A 22,872-nucleotide genomic window follows, 5' to 3' on the forward strand; every position below is an offset into this window, starting at 1 on the left:
GTCAGCATTTTGAAAAACCCTAACTTGCCGAAACCGGTTTGGCTCAGTGGATAGGGCGTCGGCCTGCGGACTGAAGGGTCCCGGGTTGGATTCCGGTCAAGGGCATGTACCTTGGTTGCGGGCACATCCCCAGTAGGGGGCGTGCAGGAGGCAGCTCATTGATGTTTCTAACTATCCCTTTCCCTTCCTCTCTGTAAAAAATCAATAAAATACGTTAAAAAAAGAGAGAGAGAGAGAGAGAGAGAGTATTGAGCCCCGGCCGGTGTGGCTCAGTGGTTGAGCATCGACCCAGGAACCAGGAGGTCACCGTTCGATTCCCGGTCAGAGCACATGCCTGGGTTACAGACTCGATCCCCCAGTGTGGGGCGTGCAGGAAGGAGGCAGCCGGTCGATGATTCTGTCTCATCATGGATATTTCGATCTCTCTCTCCCTCCCTCTCCCTTCCTCTCTGAAATCAATAAAACCATAAAAATTTAAAAAGAAAAAATTAAAAGAAAAAGCTCTGGAATTAGACAGTGTTGATGGGGCCTCCACTTTGCAACAAAAAACAGACCAGCCTTGAAATGTACATTTTATAAGGGTGAACTTACGGTATGTGAATTATATCTGAATTTGTGTATGTGAGTGTGTGTTTTTATTTTTAATTTTTGAATCTTTATTGTTGAGAGTATTACATATGTCCTCTTCCCCCCCCCCCCCCCCCCCATGGACCCGCTCCAATCCCTCAGCCCCTCCCCCACAGGACATCACCGCCCCCTGTTCCTGTCCGTGTCCATGGGCCTTGCATAGATGCATACAAAGTCTTTGGTTGATTACCTCACACCCAACCACCCTCCCCTACCTTCCCTCTGAGATTTCACACTCTGTTCCATGTCTCTGGGCCCACTCCGTTCATCAGCTTATTTTGTTAATTAGATCCCACATATGAGCGAGTAGATCTGAATTTTCCAAACTCTCTGTGGCCCTAGCTGGTATGGCTCAGTGGACAGAGCGTCGGCTTGCGGACTGGAGGGTCCCAGGTTCAATTCCGGTGAAGGGCATGTACCTTGGTTGCGGGCACATCCCCAGTCGGGGGCGTACAGGAGGCAGCTGTTCAATGTTTCTCTCTCATCGATGCTTCTAACACTCAATCCCTCTCCCTCTCTCTCTGTATAAAATCAATACAAAAATATAAAATTTCCACAAATAAAACCACAGTTAAGAAGTTTTCATTTGGAAGGGGGGTGGGGTGGTCAGGGAATCAGCTTGGTTAGACATTTTAAAATAAACCAAAGTAAAAATCCAAATGTTAGAAATTCAGGCAAAACTACACTTGGATGCAAAATCAATGCTTTTAATCTGTTTGTCTGTACTTTTAAAAAAAGAAAGGGAAAACTCTCCCAGCCAGGTCAAGTTTTTTTTTTTTCTTTGGGGGGGGGGCAGTAGGCTTTATTCTTTTGGCAGATCCTCTCAGTCATTATAGATATTGCTGCACAGTTAATAAAAAATATATGCTTCTCTGTAAAGCATTAAAGAAAAATCCAAAGATGAGATGGCTGAGGTCTCAGCTCAAGTATCTCCAAATACAATGTTGCCCATTCCCTGATCTTTCCATGTGTTATTTCTTGGTTGTTTTCCAGATCAATGCCATTCTCTGTTTGTGAGCCTCTGTGGTGCAAGCTTTTTTGTAGGGTTGGATTTCTTCAGAGCCCCATCCTGGGATCGACATGTTCCACTGCCTCTCTAGGTGCAGCTGGACGTCCTTCACCTCCAGGGTGCTGGACTTGCGATGCCCAGCAAGCTGGCAGGCTGCTGTCACTACACTCTCGATGAAATCATCAGCAGTCTGCAGCAGCAACTCCTATACATCTTCATCCAATTGCTCATTCGGGTCCACTTCTCTTACTAAGTCTTGTAATTTCTTCTTGGTCAACACCTGGTTGTTTTCGGGGCTGAGACGCCCTCCAGACACAGGTGTGCCTTGTATCTTTACCACTGTAGTGCTATTGGCCATGGAGCCTTGTGGAGGGGTGCTGGCTGGTTCCGGGTGCCTATGACCAGGGTAAAATGGCTGGTCTGTAGCCATATTCTCTGGGAACGTCTCCAATGGGACTGGAACAAACCCAGCCTGAAGTCAGCCCCTGAGGGAGAGCGACAGAAGGTACGGACTCAGTAACAGGTTCACAGTTCTGGGGGGAAGAAAGGAGAGAATGAGATGGGATTCACCTGCTGATCCACCCAATAATAAACACCTCTCACTTGTCCCATATTGAATACCCTGGAAGTTAACCCATAGTATTTTTCTTTTAAAGAATATTTCATTTTATTGATTTTAGAGAGAGACAAATGAAGAGGAGAGAGGGGGGGTAGAGAGACAGAGAGAGACAGAGAGAAAGAAAGAAAGAAGAAAGAAAGAAAGAAAGAAAGAAAGAAAGAAAGAAAGAAAGAAAGATTAGTTGACACCTGCTGGCCCTCCAATGGGGACTGAGCCTGAAAGCTGGGCATGTGCCTGACCAGGAAACAATCCAGTGATCTGTTGGTTCATTGGTCGACACTCAACAACTGAGCCACACCAGCCGAGCTCCAAAATCTATTTCAACAATAACATCAGCGTTTGTTGCTTCTCCTCAAGACAACTCAGTTGGTTAATGTGTCTTTCTCCTAGGACAAGTTTGCAGGTTCCGTGCCCGGTCAGGGCACAGACAGGAGTCAACCAATAAATGCAATGCTAAGTGCAACAAGAAATATCTCTCTCTCCCTCTCTCTTTCTCTCTCTCTCTCAAAAATCATCAATTAAGAAATATAAGATACAGTAATTCCATTGGTAAATTACAAGCACTATTTGGTCATGATTCTATAGGAAAATACAGAAAACAAATATTTACAACCTGGAATTGCATGGGATTCAATATGCTGAGTGAGAGAGGCCAGTCAGACAGACAAGTTATCCCAAGATTTCCCTTCGATGTGGAATCTACAGAACAAAGTGAATGACCAAATACACTCCTAGGCACCAAGAACAGACTGATAGTCGTCGTGACCGGGCCTAGGGAGCGGGGAGGGGGGGGGCGGCGGCGGGGGGATAGAGGAGGCACTGCAATGCTCCCTAAGATGCACCCCCATCACACTTCCCAAATTGAAAATTAATCTGGTCAAAACGCCAACATTGGCCTAGTCTGAAATGCGCTCATTTAAAATAGAAACCACGCCCTGTGTGTGAAGGGGGGCCAGGTTTACCCCTGGTTTCCACAGGATCTCAGAAAAGATGCACAGGGCACACACCCAGGACTTCTGAGAACAACCTCCGTGCATCCATCTGTGCATTTGTCCGCCGAACCATTCATCCACCCACCCACTCATCTATCCATCCCTCCATCCATGCATCGGTAATCACTCACTTCCAAACCCCAGGCCTCGGACGCCCTCGCCCTACATACCGCCTGGCAGTCCAGACTGGGGAACTCTGTGCCAGGCGCTGAAACCCGCCTGTTTATATACCCTCTCCAGGTATCACTTCCTGTTCCCGCCCCGCCCTGAGATTGGTTAGAGACCAGGGTTGATCCATTTTTCATAATCCGATGGGACATGGCTTCCGGGAGAAAAACTCCTGCGGCCGCATGGGGCGTGTTGGCCTATGAGCTGCTTCACACGCGTCTGAAGTGTTTGAAGGACCCACACACGCAGACCTGGCCCTGGCAGGTGTGGCTCAGTGATACCAGTGCGTGCCTGGGTGCCGAGGGGTCACGGAGGGTCACGGGTTCGGTTCCCTGTTTGGGCACATGCCCTGGTTTTGGGTTCAAGCTCAATAGGTTCAATGTTTCTCTCCCGCCCCACCCCCGCCACCTCTCTTTCTGTCCCTAGAAGTAATTTAAATAGAAAATAATTTATTTTTTAAAAAATAAAAAGGCCCACCCTAACCTGCTGGGCTCAGTGGACAGAGCATCAGCCTGAGGACTGAAGTGTCCCAGGTTCGATTCTGGTCAAGGGCAGGTACCTAAGTTGTGGGCACATGTACCTTGGGAGCCGGTGTGCAGGAGGCAGCTGATCGATGTTTCTCTCTCACGATGTCTCTAGTTCTCTGTCCCTCTCCCTTCCTCTCTGTAAAAAATCAATAAAATATATTTAACATAAATAAATAAATCAAAAAGCCCAGCCTGGTATGCAGGCAATGGATACCAGGTCGCAGTCCTGTAGGATTCCGCTTGGCGGGAGCTCGCTGCCATCTCTCCTCCTCAGTCACGCCGTGGGGTGACCGTCACCCGGGAGAGCCATGGGAAGCTATGAGTTCTGAGCCCTCGGAAGTGGCTGGACCTGGAGGGTGAGGGGGGTCCAGCAGTGGGACTGAGATGGATTCAGGGACCAGGCGAGGGCGGCCCAGGCTGCTCCCACCACTCGCCCGTCAGATGGGGTGGGGCCTGGTCTTGCCCCTGTTCCAGGCCAAGGGCCTGTTACGGGAGGGGGTGCAGAGGCGGAGGAACTACAGAGCCCCTGGCCAGGCCCCAAGGAGCTGGGACAGAAGGATCACCCCCCACCCCAGCCAGGCACGCACAGACCTCTGGGAGCACCAGCCGGGCCCCCGGTTACAGCCCAGTCTCCAGAACCACAGCCCCAGCGGGCCTGGTGCTGAGCAGGCCCTTTCCCTGCCTCTGAGAGGGACGTGGGGTGACCTGATCCTGGGGCCCAGCGGGTATGCGTATCTCCCGCGGGTGGAAATGGGGGAGCCTTCACCTCCATCACCTCTCACCGGGTCCCCGTTCTAGACTCAAGGGCAGGAACGGCTGTCCAGGAGCTGTGTAGGTTCCCAGAAACCTCTCTCCTCCCCCCGCACCCCCGAGGGTGGCGCCCCCTCAGAACCCTGAATGGGGCTGGCACCTCATCAGTGACTTTATTTCTGGGCAGATGCTGGTGAATTGTTTCCAGGCGCTTCTCAGAGCAGGCATCTCCGTCCCGCTCCTGCCTTCCTGGGTCGCAGACCACGGAGCCCGCTGCCAGGCCCCTCCTCTGCTTTCAGCTGCCCCTTGTCCAAGGAGCCCACCTGTGCTCCTCTCCTGGGCCCCTGGACCGCCTCGCTGCTCCCCATCCCCCATGAGTTGTGTGCCCGAGGGAGAGGGGGCAGGGGACTATGAAGAGGCCCCTTTCACGGGGGCGGGCGTGAGGAGGGGTGGGCGGAGGGGAGATCTGGGTGCCTCCACTTTTCATTGCCCTTTGCGAAATGGGACAAAATTCAAAAGAAAAACACACGCTACTTTGAACTCAGGAATAAGGTCAAGTCCACTCGGAACGGAAACTCCCCCAGCCCCAACCATGGGCAGCTCCGCCCGCGCACTGGCCCTGGCCCCCGCCTCGCGGGAAAGCGGGGTTTGGGGCAGAAACAGCTGGGAAGGACCCAAGGACATTGGGGTACAGGTCTTCTTAGACCAGGGAGGAGCCAGGCGGGGGAGGGGCGGCTCCTGGTGGCCAGTCTGGGCTGGAGGAGGCAGCGGGCAGCACCATGGGAGGCGGCTACCCCAGAGGACAGGGCAGGAAGGGCTCCCCACCCTCAGGAACAATCATGGTTCCTGAGTTGTCTGTGGAATGAGTTACTGGTTCTTGGCGGTGTGAGAAAGGCCTGCTGTTGCCACCCCACTGCTGCCATGTGGAGCTCTTCCTCTAGGCCCCCATCCTTCTCCTGTCAGTCACTCACCCCACAGACACCCCTGAGCACCCAGTGTGTGTGCCAGGCTCTGACTCTGGGGAACTCTGAGTCACGTAGAGTAGACAGCACCACTGAACAGACTCTGGAGTGAGGAGAGGAGGCAGTGTAGTGAGTGCTGACGCCTGTAGCTGAGTTCTCCTGGAAACAGATAGCACAGACCCAGGCTGCCTCCACGAGGTATCATGGAATTTGTCTGCAGTGCAACATCACACCAACCACACGCGTATGGGGCCATGAGATAAGTGCACAGGAGACCCAGACGTGCCCAGTGAGTCCTGAGTTGGGCTTCTGCTGGTGTTTCCTGGAAGGGAGCAGCAGTTTTTCACAAGGGCGGAGCAGGCATGCCTAGGGCACCCTGCTTGGGTTCAAATCCCAGCTCAGGACTCATTCCCTGTGTGACCTCGGGACAGTCACCCCCCTCACCCCCCCCACCCCCCCCCCGCCCCAGGCCTGTTCCTTTTCTATGAGCAGATGTGATGGTTAGTACCCAACTCCGGCATCTGTCCTGGACAGTGGTGTTGACAGTGGAGATCTTACAAGGGAAGCTCTGTCCTGGCTCTTAGACATTTTTGTTTTTGCCTTTTGATTTTGATTTTATTTTATTTTAACTTTTTTGTTGTTGTTGTTCTTGTTGGTGCTAAAGCTCACTGGAGGATATATTTTCCATGGATATTTTAGAGAGAGTGGAAAGGAGGCAAAGAGACAGAGAGAAACATCTATTGAAAGAGACACATTGATTGGTTGCCTCCCCCAAGCTCGGGATCAGGGTCAAGGATCCTGCCCCCAACCAGTACATGACCTTGACTGAAATGGGACCCAGGACCTTCATTCAGTCCATTGGGCTCAGTGACCCCAGACCCATAGCTCTCCCCTGCAGGTGCCAGGACAAGCATCTCAGAAGCACCCACATCTTTCATTCCAGTCTGACTGGGAAGTGGTTACTCAGGAGCAGGAAAGCTGACTCTCCCCCCGCCCCCCGCCGGCATTTTTGGGGAAGTTTCAGACCAATCAATCAACACAAACGAAATATTTAAAATGTCCATGCCCAAACCGGTTTTGCTCGGTGAATACAGCGTCGGCCTTCGGACTGAAGGGTCCCAGGTTCCATTCCGGTAAAGGGCATAAACCTACCTCTGTTGCGGGCACATCCACAGTAGGAGGTTTTCGGGAGGCAGCTGGTCCATGTTTCTCTCTCATCGATGCTTCTAACTCTCAATCCCTCTCCCTCTCTCTCTGTATAAGATCAATACAAAAATATAAAATTTCCAGAATTAAAACCACAGTTAAGAAGTTTTCATTTGGAAGGCGGGGGGTTGGGGGGTGGTGGTCAGGGAATCAGCTTGGTTAGACATTTTAAAATAAACCAAAGTAAAAATCCAAATGTTAGAAATTCAGGCAAAACTACGCTTAGATGCAAAATCAATGCTTTTAATCTGTTTGTCTGTATTTTGAAAAAAAAAAAAAAAGAAAGGGAAAGCTCTCCCTGCCAGGTCAAGTTTTTTTTTGGGGGGGGGGGGGGGTGTGGAGGCAGTAGGCTTTATTCTTTTGGCAGATCTTGCCTCACCTCCTGGCAGCAGAGGTAGAATTCGTAGGAGAACTCCTGCTGGTAGAGCTTGTCCTCTGCCCAGGCCAGCATCAGCTTTGCCAGTACAGTGGTCTTCCCGACCCCCTGAGCCCCTGTAAGGATCACCGTCCATCTCCTGGGCTCCTTGGGAGCAAAAAGAAACTCCAGGCATTTGCACTCTTTCTGGGTGAGCTCCTTGTCAACGTATCCGTAACAATGCATGACAGTGTCTTGGAACCACACCTTGCTGAATTTCTCCTTGATGTGAGTGCGATAGGTCTTCGTGTGTCTGAGTCCGTGAGCCCAAGAAAATAAGACAAAACACACATGTTTGAGTGAAAACCCCAGTACAGATGTTAGCATTGGCCCTGCCATTTTCCCTCTCACTGTGTTTTCGCCACCAGAGCTGGTCAACAGTCTGTGTTGTAAAAAAAAAAATGTCACTGTGACTCAGTCATGCTCTTTGCTTATATGTTGTCTACAGCTGCTTTGCCACTACCTGAAACTATTGTAGTATTGTGTGCAACTTTTCAGGTACCACAATAGAAAAGTCAACATAATATCCCAACTGTTATTATAGCAAAATGGCATGCATTCCAATATTTTTTAATCTTCTTGTTTTATTTTAGAGAGAGAGAGGAAGGGAGAGGAAGGAAGAGATAGAAACATCATCAATGATGAGAGAGCATCATTGATTGGCTGCCTCCTGCATGCCCCACCTTGGGAATTGAACCATGACCTCCTGGTTCATAGGTTGATGCTCAACCACTGAGCAGCACCAGCTGGGCTGCATTCCAATATTTAAATGCTCCAATAGGGCTACTGTGAGGATATAATGAAGCTGCTGAGAAAATTGCATTCTATGTGAACATGATCTATACACAAATGCCAATGGTCATCATGGTGATCAGAGATCATGACAAGTGTTACTATTGGGGCTATCATGTTGAAAAATGGTCAAATATTTTTTCAATATAATCCTTACCTCAGAATATGATTGTTGATTTTGAGAGAGAGAGGAAGGGGGCCCAGAGTGAGAGAGAGAGAGAGAGAGAGAGAGAGAGAAAGGGAGAGAGAGAGAAACATTGATCTGTTGCCTCCCATGTGTACCCTGACCAGGGATCAAACCCACAATCTTTTGGTGTACTGTATGATGCTTCAACCAACTGAGCCACTCTTGATAGAACAAAATACAATCTTCCCTTTTAAAAAATTGGCCCTTAAGGCTATATTGCATGTAGGTCATAGCTCCTCTGACTTTAACATTTGCTTGTTAAAGATTAAAATGCATCCATACAGGACAGTGACTTAGAAATCTTATTGAATACTGGAATTCCATAGTTGCTTTGGATAAATACACAATGACACCAAGTTAACCTTAGCTCAGTGTGTGATCCACAAAAGATGTTAACTATGATTTTTGCTGAACTATAAAGTTCGTAGTTGTTGTGATACAACTTCACCTTAGAGTTTCTGGCTTGGATGCAAGGATAAATAATCAGTAACCCAGCCCTGGTTGGTGTGAGCAGTGGTTAGAGTGTCAGCCCATGCACTGAAGGGTCTCAGGTTCAATTCCTGGTCAAGGGAACGTATCTGGGTTGCAGGTTTGACCCCTGGCCCTGGTCAGGGTGTATGTGAGAGGCAACCAATTGATGTTTCTCTCTCTCCCTTCCATCCCCCTTCCACTCTCTCTAAAAAACAATGGAGCCCTAGCAGATTTGGCTTAGTGGATAGAGCGTTGGACTGGTGACTGAAGGGTCCCAGGTTCGATTCCAGTCGAGGGCACATGTTCGGGTTGTGGGCTCAATTCCCAGTGTGGGTCATGCAGGAGGCAGCTAATCAATGATTCTTTCTCATCTTTGATGTTTCCATCTCTCTCTCCCTCTCTCTTCCTTTCTGAAATCAATACTAATAAAAAAAGCAATGGAAAGAATATCCTCGAGTGAGAATTAAAAATAAATAAATAAAAATAACAAAATTATCGGTAACTCAGATGTGCAATTCAGGCGAAGACATGGTACCCAATCACATTCACCACTGTCTTCTGTGGACAAGGATGACACGATCCCCTGGTACTTGCTGAGTCTGCTGTGGAGCCCATTAGATGGAGATGATAGATGGAGATCATTTATCAAAATTATGTCAGGATCCTTGATATGAGAAGCCTTTCCCCGTGCACCAACCCCGGACTCCCTCACCTGTACACTCCTTCTTGGCCTTCTGGCAGAGGTCCTCCCGGTTGATCTTCTGGAAGATGGTGAAGGTCACATCCCAGGCTTGTGTTTCCTTATAATGCTTGACCAGCAGGTTTGCCAGGACTTCCCAGGTTGCCTTCTTCACATTAGCAAAGGGGATCTGCTGGAGTCCCAGGTGCAGAGTTTCTTGCTTGAGCTTCTCCTTAAAAATGTTAAACTCGTTACTACTGAGCTCCTCCAGGTACCACAGAAGGCCAAATTCAGAAAAGAAAGATGATGCCATCTTGGCCCGGACAGAGATCACAGTCGAGAGAGAGAGAGAGAGAGAGAGAGAGAGAGAGAGAATTACCAGGAACAAGGACTAACTGAAACCTGTGTAAAATTCAGAGAAGTTTCAAATTATCCACATTATCCTCTGGACCTCATCTCTGTTCTCCTGTTTGTCTCAACAGGTATGAATCTAATTTAAAAAGAAAACTCAGCCCTAAGCTCCAAGTTCTCCCATCCTCATGATGCCTTTTGTGCATGAATGTCTTCCTGTGTATTAGAGACCCCCCACTCTTCCCACTGGTTGTAGGCTGAGCTAATAAGGAATGTACAGGCACACACAGTTCATTTGGTCTACCAGTTTAGAGTAGAAAAAAAGCCAGTTAAGTTGAGTAGGAGGAGCCTGGCTGGGCCAGTGTTGGAGCATGGCACTTTATTTTATTTTTAAAAAAATTTTCAGCACTGTTCATGACCTGTTGGCTGTGCTGTGGCTAACGGGTTCCAGTCCAGTGCTACAGCAGCCCCACTGCCACCCTCGGACCACCTGATGGTGGCTCTCAGTGTCAGGTCCTGAACACAAGCATGGGGGGAAAATAATTTTTTTTATCCTCACCTGAGATTTTTGAGAGAGAGAGCAAGAGGGAGAGAGAGAGAGAGAGAGAGAGATCCATGTGAGAAAGAAATGAAGTGCCATGCTCCAACACTGGCTCAGCCAGGCTCCTCCTACTCCACTTAACTGGCTTTTTTTTTTCTACTCTAATAAGAAACATCAATCAATTGCCTCCAGCACATCCCCAACTGGGATGGATGGAACCCAAAATCTAGGTGTGTGCCCTAACTGGGAATCAAACCCATCACCTTTTGGTACATGAAACAATGCTCCAACAAACTGAACCCTCTGGCCAGGGCTATTCAATATTTTTGAAAATTGATCTTAGAAAGAGAGAGAGAGAGAGATCTCAATTTGTTGTTCCACTTATTTATGTTTCACTGGTTGATTCTTGTATGTGCCCTGACCGGGGATAGAACCGGCAACCTTGGGGTATTGGGACAATGCTCTAACCAACTGAGCTACTGGGCCAGGGCCGAGCTATGGTACTGGAATACAGCGTTCCAATAGAGGGTGGACACCATCATGGCAGGAGTCTTTCAACCGAAATTTCTCATGTTAAAGAGTCAAAATCCAGGGCCATGGTTAAGGTCACAAGGACTGCTGTCTGGGTGGTCAAGAAAGGAGGCAGGACAAAGGGGGAGACGGCAAAGACTTGGAGTGACAAAGCAGATAAAAGAGAGACTGCAGGGTAGTCTCTTCGCTGACTCACCACTCCAGGTCTTCCTGGAGGGTCCTTAATGAGTAGCGGCTGGGACTGGGAAGAAATAGGCTATGGAGCCATATGATTGGCCAATGAATTGCTCTCCTTCCATTGGCTCAAGGGTGATGACCAGGCCTAAGAATAGGTGAAACAAATTCTTTTTTTTTTTTAATGTCCCCACGTTGGGTGTGGTCTAGCTCTTTGTTCCTGGTTTCCTACCGGGGTAGATATTTCAAACCAAGATTCTGATTGTGGAGTCCCAAGGCTTCTGTTTGTGAGAAAGTTCCTTCTGGTCTCTCCAAACTGGCTAATTTAGGCAACAGGGGTGACTCTCTTCTCAGTGGTTCTCAACCTTCTGGCCCTTTAAATACAGTTTCTCATGTTGTGACCCAACCATAAAATTATTTGCTACTGTTATGAATCATAATATAAATATCTGATATGCAGGATGGTCTTAGGTGACCCCGTGAAAGGGTCGTTCGACCGCCAAAGGGGTCGAGAACCATAGATTCTAAATGATTATGAAATTCGTCTAAATGATTGGCTCTTTCCCACCTCTGAAGCTCCATGAGAATGTTATTGTGCCAGGGCCATTCTTCTGTCACACAGAAAAGGCACACAATGATTCTGAGTATGTACAGCAGGACTCACCTCATGTGTTTCACATGCTTCAGGCGTGGTTTTCTTTCTTTAAAAATGTTTTACATTTATTGTTGGAGAGAGAGAGAGAGAGAGAGAGAGAGAGAGAGAGAGAGAGGCATTTTAGGGCGCATGTCAAAGATTTGGTGATGGAAGGAGACTAGACTTGGGGCGGTGAGCACACAATGCAAAATACAGACGATGTACACCTGAAACCTATATAATCGTATTAACCAACCTCACCTCAAAACGTTTAAGTTTAAGAAGAAAGACATTATTAGATCCTTTGCTGGCTCTGCCTACCCAGCCCCAGCTGCATGCCCTCTCCACACTCAATATTTGCCAAATGAAGTGAATTTTATGTTAATTATCCTCCCCTCCTTGACTTTATATTTTCCCCACTGATAAATGTTCCCCTAAGAGATATATTTAGTTTTCCCTGATTTGAATTTTATAATGAAAAGATCCTTCTAAGACTTTTTTTCCTGCTTACTGTTTGTTCTTGGGGTGTAGAAGAGTTAAATTTGTGTGTGCAACCATTTATTTTTTTTCTGCCTTATAGTACAACATGTATAAATATATCACAGTTTATCCATTCTGCTTCTTTCTTTCAGATCCATCGTCTCGTCCCACTGAACTGGCTATACTTTGAGAATTACGTTGAAGTAGGATTAGTGACAGAGGGCATGACTGTCTTGTATCTTAAAGGGTATTCCTTCATCATTTAAAAATGTTTTTTTTCATTGATTTCAGAGAGGAAAGGAGAGGGAGGGAGGGAGAGAGAATTATTTTTCCACTTGTTTATTCATTTTTCCCTAGCTTTTAAAAAAAATATACAACAGTAGCAATGAGGGAATTTGTGGTCTCTACCCTGGGACCCTGGGCTGTGTCCTGAGGGCACTGGGAAAAAGGAAAGTGACTAGTTACCGGGACATTCACTACTCCAAAGACACGTGATCCTAGACTCTAGGACCTAGAGGCATAGAAAGATAGTAGGCTCAGATGCCAGTAAGTTCAAAGGTGATCTCTCTCAGGGGAGATACCGGGCCTAGGGCGTGACTGCCCACTCACTATACACTGCTTTCCACTTTAAAAAGTTTTTTTTTTTTTTTAAATTCAGAACATCCTGGGTGGTCACTTGAGGTGTCTGAGTTTGCAAGGCCAGGCCTTTCATTTTATCCTATTGCATTTCATTTCATTTTATTCACCGATGTGTCCCCCAATAAATTCAATTCCAAAAAAAAAAATAACTGAAAGGAAACAGAGGAAATGATTCCTCCGTTGTTGCCCCATGAATACTCGCCGCCTTTAGGTCTTCAGAGTCGTGACACCCCCCCACCCCACCCCACCCCCACACCCTCACCTGTTGAGATTTTAAAGGTCCCGGGCCCACAAAAAGTGTTCTGGGTACATCCTCTCGGTCCTCTGTCAGGCCCCACCCCCAAAAAAACTTTTCCAGTCCCCCTTCCGCTTCCAGGCCGTGTGTGTGTGCGCTCGTGCAGGCACGCACGCATGGGGCCTTCCTGGGCAAACCCCAGGTGGTGGAGCTCCGGCCCGCGCCCCACAGGGTCCCACTGGAGAGGTGGGCGCAGGGAGGAGATCGGCCACCCTTGCCCCCTGCCCCCCTCCTCCCCCGAAACACACACACAGCTGGCAGCCGGGCTCCCGCCCGGGCCCAGCCAGCCTGGCCCAGGGCCCCAAGCCTCCCCACTGACGTTCTCGCTAGTATTCGCGCGCCACCTGGCGGCCGTTTTTATAAGGTCTTTCCCTTGGTGCAGCGTGGATGCCTGGCTAGGCCCTGGAATTCAGTTCATTCTGGAAAGCTCTTGCTACTCAGGTGCCACTGTGTGTGAGTGTGAGTGAATGTGTGTGAGTGTGTGTGTGTGTGTGTGTGGCGGGGGTGGGGGGGGGGAGGGGAGAGGGAGGGACCCCGAGAGAAACTCCCCTGTCTTCCTGTTTCTTAAAGGAAGGGCACTAGTCAGAGCCACTACAGATCCTTTGCGTTTTCTGGTCAATGGCCTGGCCTGGCCCGCATACCCCCATGTCCTGTCCTGCCAGACTTTCTTGCAGAAATACCTCCACCCGAAGAGTTCTTCACCTTTGTTTTAAAAAAGAGAAAGAAAGTAAGAAAGAAAATGACATCAACAAAGGAGCAAACGGACCCCAGCCCCTCCCCATCCCCTGCAAGCCCCCAGCCAACAAACAGAAATCCAGCTGCTCTCCTCCTACCACATGCCCTTACCAGAGTCGCTCACTGTCTTAGAAATACGTTGGGGGCCCGCTCAGGGAATGACTCCTGTCCATTCCCCCCCGCCCCCCCCCCCCCCCCCCGCCCACCTCTGGCACAATTCGCTTTGACAGGCACGCGGCTTGCAGTAAAAAAATTAATGAGCAATGTCATAGAAGCAACAATCTTGATAGGACCTTTCAAAGGTGAAGATGTCCTCATTCCTCACATTCCTATGATTCCAACGGATATGCCATTTCAATTTGAGATATTGCAATTCCCAATTCGATTGGCGTTTACAATCACCATCAACAAAGCTCAGGGCCAATCTTTAGAATTGTGCGGTTTAGATCTAGACGTGGATTGCTTCTCACACGGACAATGAGATGTTGTGTGTTCTAGAGACGGCAAACCAGACAATCTCTATATCTGCACAGACAATGGAACAACACAAAATGTTGCATACCCACAGGCATTGTGAAATTAAGCGTATTAGAAACGTGTGCTTTCTCTTTTCTTTCTTTTCCATTTAACCAGACTGAGCCACAGCAATGCGTGCCTGGGTACAGCATATATATATATATATATATATATATATATATATATATATATATACTGAAAGGGCGAGGGCTATGCCCTCCCCTCCAACTTGCCTGTATCCTCCATGTTGGGGCCACGTGCGGCCTTCTTCCAGGAAGCCCAGGCCCTTGACCGGAATTGAACCCGGGACCTTTCAGTCCGCAGGCCAATGCTCTATCCACTGAGCCAAACTGGCTAGAGCCCATTTTTCTAAATCATTTAGGACAATAAAGCACAGTGAAGTGAAGATGAGTGCTATGGGCTGAATGCTTGTGACTCCCACCATGCCCCAAATTCATAAATTGAAATCCTATCATGCCAGGTAATGGGATTAGGAGCTGGAGCTTTGGGATGGGATTAGGTCCTGGGGGTGGAGCCCTCATGATGGGATTAGGTCCTGGGGGTGGAGTCCTCAGGAGGAGATTTGTGCCCTTATAAAGGCGGCCTGAGAGAGCTGCCTGTCTCATTCCCCAAGTGAGACTGCAACAAGTCGGAGGTCTGCCATTGAAAGAGGGCCCTCACTGACCGACCGACCATATGGGGCGCTCTAGCTCGAGTGGACTCTCCCAGCACGCGCGCGCGAGCGCCGAGGCGAACGGCCAACCAGTATGATGGCGGAACAGGATGTGAAAAACGAGCTTCTGGATTATGAGGAAGATGAAGAGCCCCGGGCTCCTACAGAGAGCACCCCAATACCCCCAAGAAAGATGCCAAGGGGTCCTACTTTTCCATCCACAGCTCTGGCTTCCGGGACTTTCTGCTGAAGCCTGAGCTCCTGAGGGCCATAGGGGACTGTGGCTTTGAGCATCCATCTGAGGTTCAGCACCAGTGCATCCCCCAAGCTGTTGGGAGCCATTATAAATCACATATACATCTCCAGCTTACAACAATAGGTTTCTGGCTCCTCCAAGCCAACTCCTGGTTTGGCCTGGAGTTAAAAGTTAACCTTGCGATTTAGCCTGGAGTTAAAAGATAACATACCCTCACCCTAAGCACAAAGCAAGCTACATCTCCGCTGATAAGCTGCGACATTCCAAAGCCTGTTACATCCTTAACGACTTCCTTTGCCCAACCCCCTCCTCTAGAAACAACATAAATACCACCCGCTGTAAAAATAAAACTGAGGCTTGATTAGAACTTTGTCTTGCCTCCATTTCTTCGCGTCTCCTATCCTCTCATTCCTTTGCAGGATTTGGTGTGGTGTACCCACGAAGCGTGCCCTGCAGGTCGGGGCATAACTGGCGCCCAACCGTGGTCTCCGCTCTCCAATCCTCCTCAGGAACGTTCACTTTTTATGTCCGGCCAGACCTACCTTTGGCACCACTGGGATCGCCCTGTGAGTCAGCCTGCTTTTTTCCTGGTCGCCGCTTTGCTTACCCGCTTTGCGAGTCAGACCTGTTGCTTTGGTAAGTGAACGCATTCATTTTGGATAGGCATTCTCTTCCCTCATTGTCTCCCCCCTTGTCTCCTGCCTCTAGTCCACTTTGAGTACTCTCTTGTCATTTCGGGGAAGAGTGAAAGGTACCCGATTTCGGCGGAGAGAACTCCGAATCACTCAGGCTTGTCCATTGGTTTCGTTCCACGTGGTTGACTCCTTCCAAAAACCCTGCGTTCACCTTGTCTTAGTGGTCTTTCTGAGAAAATGGGGACTCCAGCTGAGACTCTGAAGTAAGTGTTTTTGCCTACTTTAAAGCTTAAACCGTCCACCCAAAATTAGAAGTAAACCAGAAAAAACTTGTGTCACTGTTACTCCGGGAAAACTCCTTGCCTACTTAAAAATGCAAGCCGTCCACCTTGTGAGCACTCATGGGGTGCCTGACTCCCGACTGGTGAATGCCTGAGGGTCCTAGCAGGTTACCTGCCTCACAAGGGTCTGAGTTTGCGGGTTATACCAACCGGCTGTTTACGTAGGAGGAGTGAGCTGCAGAAGCAGCTCCGAGGAAGGCACTTGAAAACAAGTTTCGATCTGGGGAGCTCTGATTCAGGGGCCCGAGTTGGCGGATTATACCAACCGGTTGCTTACGTAGGAAAACACACCTGTGGCATAAACAGGACTGAAGTAGTCTCAGCAGAGAATTTCAACATCCAGACCTATGACACGTGAAGAGGGGCCTCTCTTTTGAGGTGACGGTTGGCATCTTCCTCGCTGGTTCGTCTCCTTGTCGACTCCTGGGCTGACCTGGCACGGGGTTTATACGTCCCGGAGGCTTACGTGGAAGAGGCTAAGACATGGGTCAGGCTCTGAGTTCTCATGACCTGTTTCTTAAAGGACTCAGGGAGTCCCTCAAGGCGCGAAGATTTAGGGTTAAAAAGAAAGATTCAAAAGGCTTCTTGAAGGACTCAGGGAGTCCCTCAGAGCACGAAGATTTAGGGATAAAAAGAAAGATTTAAAAGGCTTCTTTACTTTTAAGAAATGAAACCCCGCTGCCGAATCTCTCTCTGGTTCGGAGAGATTCAGAGATGGCAGGAGAGGGCAGAGCTGTGGGCTCTCCTGCAATGAGATTACTTGGTGTTTTATTTAAAAATTACTGGAGAACATCTTATGACAACCAAACTTTGGCTAAGATTACCTTGGGTGCTAGCCATGACTTCAGAAAGCAAAATAGGAAAAAATTTAAAATGTCTTCTTCTATTAAGCATGACTTTGGGAACAAATACGCCATCTAAGTCATTTGCTAAAACTTCCCCCAAAGCAGGATATGTAGGGGAAAGGAAAAAGGAACACATGGCGATCCTATATGGACGCCTCCTCCCCAGTATTCAAATTTAAAATCTCCTTCTCGTAATTAAAAAAGTTTTACAAAATTTAGAAAATGCGTCTGGGATTTCTGTTCACATGTAAAGAGAAAAACTGGCTTGGAACTAAAAGTGCGCATCATCCGATTTTGGACATTTAGGTAGAGTTTTGAGCTAAAAATCTCTTTACAAATGTACAGAATAAAACCCAAGACTGATTATTTCCTAAGAAAAATGGCATATTTGAGCCAGGGAAGAAATGCAGGCTGGCTCTAGCAATAAGATTGGTATATTTCCATAATAAAGAGTGATTTTTGAAATATTAATAAAGCCTGTTCCAAAGTTAATCTTAAAAGCCTCAAAGAAATTTAGTAAAATTGTCTGTTATAGAAAAGTTACCAAAATAACTGCCTTAAAATAATAATCTAGATTTGAATCTCAAGAATTATTGATCTATATTAATTATAAAAATCTAAGTAGCCCGGTAAAAAACCGGCCCTTTGTTAATTGAAAAGGCTGGCCAAAACATTTCTAATGAGAAAAGGGGCTAGTTGCTTCCCACCTGTAGCAAATTCTTAAAGAATGTGGTCAATTTACATCTGATTAATCCAGGCTAGGCCAAACCTGGTCTTCCAGGGAAAACAGCCCCCCCTTTCCTCCCCCAGGCCAATATTGAAACTTCTCACTGACTAGCAAGAGGCAGGAAGCAATGTATCTACAACCTTGTTTGTTGGCCTTCCCCATAGGAAAAATTATGGTCGTTTTAAATTCAAAGGCTGGGGCCAGGCCTGCCTTGCCAGCCTCAAGTGTGGTTTTCCAAATCTGCTGTGAAATTTAAGACCTTGGAGTTTATACCTAGGTATCTTGAAGTGACATAATACTGAATTAAATAAAATCTAAGTGTACTTCGTACAAAATCTAAAGAACAGAATTAAATCTGTTGGTTGATTATGTCCTGCATTTTTTGAAGTTTATTCCTAAAAATGTCACTGATTGAGAAATGCTAAATATTTAACTTGCCAGCTACGAGTTTAAAGTTCTGGTTGAATAAATTTGGAAAAATCATATAATTATAGTAAAATTTCAACATTTGTCTAATTGAAAAAAGAGGATAAATTTTGTAATCCCAACCAAAATTTTTAAATATAAAGATCAGTTTAAATTTAATTGATATCTCTTAATAATTATAAAAGGTATATAATCTTTAAATCATATATACACATATATATTTGATGGTCTTCCAAGTTAGATTTCAAAACTATAACCAAGGAATGACTTTGGGACATTTTATGGGCCCTGAAATGTTTTCAAAAGTTTATTCTCTCTTCTTAAAGGTTTTTTAATAAAGCCAATTTAATATACTTGAAATCACATGGAAAGCTTTATCAAATATAAATTAATAAATATATTTTAGGTTTTTGCCTCTGAGAAAGGGCAAAACAAGTAATTTTGTTTAATATTTCTTAAAATACAGCAGTGGAATTTTAAGATGTAATTTGAAATAACAAAAGCTCCTCACCGCTGCATATTAAATTAGGCTGGAGGTGGGGCAGCATTTGTCCCTTGTGAATCAAAAGTTTACTAAATACTAAATTTACTTGCTTCGCTTTGCCTTTTTAAAATAATCACTTGAAATATATAGCTTTGCGACAGTATTTGTTAAAATCTCAAAGGCAACCATGTTTCTTACATTTGTTGCTTGTGTGAGAAAGAAAGCTGTCTGGAAGGAAATAAAAAGGTTTCCTTCAGATGCCTAACTAAAATTAAAAATCAATATATTGGGCCTCAAAAGCTAAATTAAATAATTTGTGTTTTGTCTCCTTAAACAAAGTTTATGTAAATTTACCCAAAAACTAATACCAGAAATTTAATTAAGGTCATTTACTGTCCATAACTTAGGACAAGTAAAGTTAAAAGAATAAATGCTATTTCAAACTGACTTAAAATTGGCAAATTGGGTTAAATGGATATTCAGGGGAACTTAGTTGTCACCTATTAAAAGATAAACTTTTACAATTTTTATATAAGACCTCCATCATTATACCAAAAAATACTACGCAGGAACCAATTCCTGGAGCTTTAACTGTTTTTACTGATGGGTCATCAAATGAGAAAGCTGCCTAGCATACTATAAATTCTGACAGAGTCAGGGAAGCCCTAGTTCAGAACCAAATTGAAGAATTCATTAGAAACATGTATCCTCCCCTCCACTATCACCCTTTAGCCTTACCTAAATCACCAGGAGTAGATCTAGACACCCAAACCTCTGATATCTTAGAAGCCACACTCCGTGCTTTAAATGCCTCCAATCCATCCCTTGCAGAAAACTGTTGGCTATGCATGACCCTAGGTACACCTATGCCCCTTGTCATTCCAGATGACATCAGTAACATCACTTCTAATAACAATTGTACCCTCAGTTTACCCTTTAGAACTCAACCTGTTGCATTCAACTTTTCCTCATGTCTACGAAAACCCCCTTAGCTTTGTTAACTGCTCTCCCGTTCACAATCACAGTTCCTCCCTTTGCCCCGCTCCTGGACGAGTGTTTGTATATGGAGGTAATATGGCCTATACAGCTCTACCTTTAAACTGGACAGGATTATGTGTTCAGGCTAGTATTCTCCCTGACATTGATATTATTCTAGGGGGAGAACCTGTCCCCCTACCCAGCCTTGATTACATTGCTGGACGCAGTAAGCGGGCTGTCCAATTTATTCCTTTACTTACAGGACTGGGAGTCTCTGGAGCTGTGGCCACTGGCACAGCTGGATTAGGAACCGCATTACATACCTATAATAAATTATCTAATCAGTTAATTGATGTTCAGGCTCTTTCAGGTACTATCAATGATCTCCAAGACCAAATTGACTCCCTAGCAGAAGTAGTTTTACAAAATAGAAGAGGATTAGATTTACTTATAGCAGAGCAGGGAGGAATATGTTTAGCCCTACAGTAACGCTGCTGTTTTTATGCCAACAAATCTGGAATCGTCCGAGACAAGATAAGAAAACTCCAGGAAGACCTGGTGAAAAGGCGAAGAAAGCTGTTCAAAAACCCCCTTTGGAGCGGACTCAATGGCCTACTCCCCTACCTGCTTCCTGCACTTGGCCCCCTTGTCAGCTTACTGTTAATTTTAACCTTTGGTCCATGGGCTTTTAAGAAACTGACAAGTTTTGTCAAACAGCAAATTGATAGCATCCTGGCCAAACCCATTCAGGTTCACTACCACCGTTTAACTACTATAGACCGAGAACGTGATTATGATTGCCAGAGCTCCCTCCCCACGGGGACAGCATAAAGCCAGAGGAATGCTTACCTACACTCTATATAGAGGTATGGTATGGGTACCGTCTGGGTGCAGGGCAAAGCACTGCAAGGGAAGGTCAAAACAGAAAATCAAAATTTTCTCGACCGCCTCTGGATTTCTCTGTGAGCACACCTGGTTTGCATAGAGGTTGGTATCCATACATATATAATTGTTGGCTCTGCCTCTCCTCCCCAAAAGATACCAAGAGCCACCAGAGGTGAGATCTGCCGATCTCATGGGAGGAACCAGATCACTACTCCCCCAGTCGGTTAATGCCCACCCTTAACTAAATGGTAAGGGAGGAATTGTTGGGAGCCATTATAAATCACATATACATCTCCAGCTTACAACAATAGGTTTCTGGCTCCTCCAAGCCAACTCCTGGTTTGGCCTGGAGTTAAAAGTTAACCTTGCGATTTAGCCTGGAGTTAAAAGATAACATACCCTCACCCTAAGCACAAAGCAAGCTACATCTCCGCTGATAAGCTGCGACATTCCAAAGCCTGTTACATCCTTAACGACTTCCTTTGCCCAACCCCCTCCTCTAGAAACAACATAAATACCACCCGCTGTAAAAATAAAACTGAGGCTTGATCAGAACTTTGTCTTGCCTCCATTTCTTCGCGTCTCCTATCCTCTCATTCCTTTGCAGGATTTGGTGTGGTGTACCCACGAAGCGTGCCCTGCAGGTCGGGGCACCAAGCCATCCTGGGCATGGATATCCTGTGCCAGGCCAAGTCTGGAATGGGTAAGACTGCAGTCTTCGTGCTGGCCACCCTTTAGCAGATCGAGCCCATCAATGGACAGGTGGCCGTGCTGGTCATGTGCCACACTCGGGAGCTGGCCTTTCAGATCAGGAAGGAGTATGAGCGCTTCTCCAAGTACATGCCCAGTGTCAAGGTGTCCGTGTTCTTCCGGGGGTCTCTCCATCAAGAAGGACGAAGAGGTGTTGAAGAACTGTCCCCACATTGTGGTGGGGACTCCAGGTCGCATCTTGGCACTCGTGCGGAACAGGAGCCTCAACTTGAGAAATGTGAAGCACTTCCTGCTGGACGAGTGTGACAAGATGCTGGAGCAGCTAGACATGCGGCGGGATGTACAGGAGATCTTTCGCCTGACACCACGCGAGAAGCAGTGCATGATGTTCAGTGCCACGCTGAGCAAGGAGATCCGGCCTGTCTGCAGGAAGTTCATGCAAGATCCCATGGAGGTGTCGGTGGACGACGACACCAAGCTCACGCTGCATGGGCTGCAGCAATACTATGTCAAGCTCAAAGAGAGAGAAAAGAACCATCAACTCCTTGACCTCCTGGACGTGCTAGAGTTTAACCAGGTGGTGATCTTCGTGAGGTCGGTGCAGTGCTGCATGGCCCTGGCCCAGCTACTCGTGCAACAGAACTTCCCAGCCATCGCCATCCACAGGGCCATGGCCCAGGAGGAGCACCTAGCATGCTACCAGCAGTTCAAGGACTTTCAGCGGCGGATCCTGGTGGCCACCGATCTGTTTGGCCGAGGGATGGACATTGAGCGAGTCAACATCATCTTCAATTATGACATGCCTGGGGACTCGGACACCTACCTCCACCGGGTGGCCCGTGCCGGGCGCTTTGGCACCAAAGGCCTGGCTATCACTTTTGTGTCTCATGAGAATGATGCCAAAATCCTCAATGAGGTTCAGGGTCGGTTTGAAGTCAATGTGGCGGAGCTTCCTGAAGAAATGGACATCTCCACATACATGGAGCCGAGCCGCTAACCACACACCTGATATCTCGGGACCATCCTGCTTCCCACGTGCTGCTTCAACTCCTCTTTCTAGGCAACAGTGCGGCTTTCTTGCTCTGTTCAAACACTGTACATTTGTGTAACAATAGATTTGCATTATGGAAAAAATAAAAATATGGGCTTGTAATTTGCTTCCTCACCCCATTTTTTCAAGTCAGATATATATATTGCTAGATTGATAGAAATATTCCAACTATTATACCGAGAATTCTTGTCTACCCCTCACCAGTTCTCCCTAATGTTCCATTAGCATGGAACTTTTGTTAAAACTAAAATGTCTGCGTATTATTATTAACTAAGCTGCAAATTTTATGCAGATTTCACCAATTTTTTTGTTATAATGCACTTTGTTGTTCCTGGATCCAATTTGGGATACCACACTGCATTTAACATCTAGTAATTTTGTCAGAAAATATAGTTAGACGAAAATCCCAACCAAAATTAGATTCTGTTCTGATTCATTCTAAGAATAAGTGTTCTGCAGTTATTATCAAGAATTATGTCAATGTATGATAAAATACAATTTTAATCCTATTATTTTCTTCCAAGTTTCAAACTGGAGAACCAACCAGAATCCCAAGTGGT

General features: G+C 46.8%; 1 pseudogene; it reads left to right on the plus strand.

The window, feature by feature from the left end:
- The first annotated feature begins 15,070 nt into the window (after nucleotides 1-15,070).
- Nucleotides 15,071-22,258, plus strand: LOC139014381 (ATP-dependent RNA helicase DDX39A-like; annotated as a pseudogene).
- Nucleotides 22,259-22,872: the final 614 nt, after the last annotated feature.

Source organism: Myotis yumanensis, unplaced genomic scaffold, assembly GCF_028538775.1.
Source record: "Myotis yumanensis isolate MYYU_CA2020_CCGP unplaced genomic scaffold, mMyoYum1.0.hap1 SCAF_7, whole genome shotgun sequence".
Classification (NCBI taxonomy): Eukaryota; Metazoa; Chordata; class Mammalia; order Chiroptera; family Vespertilionidae; genus Myotis; species Myotis yumanensis.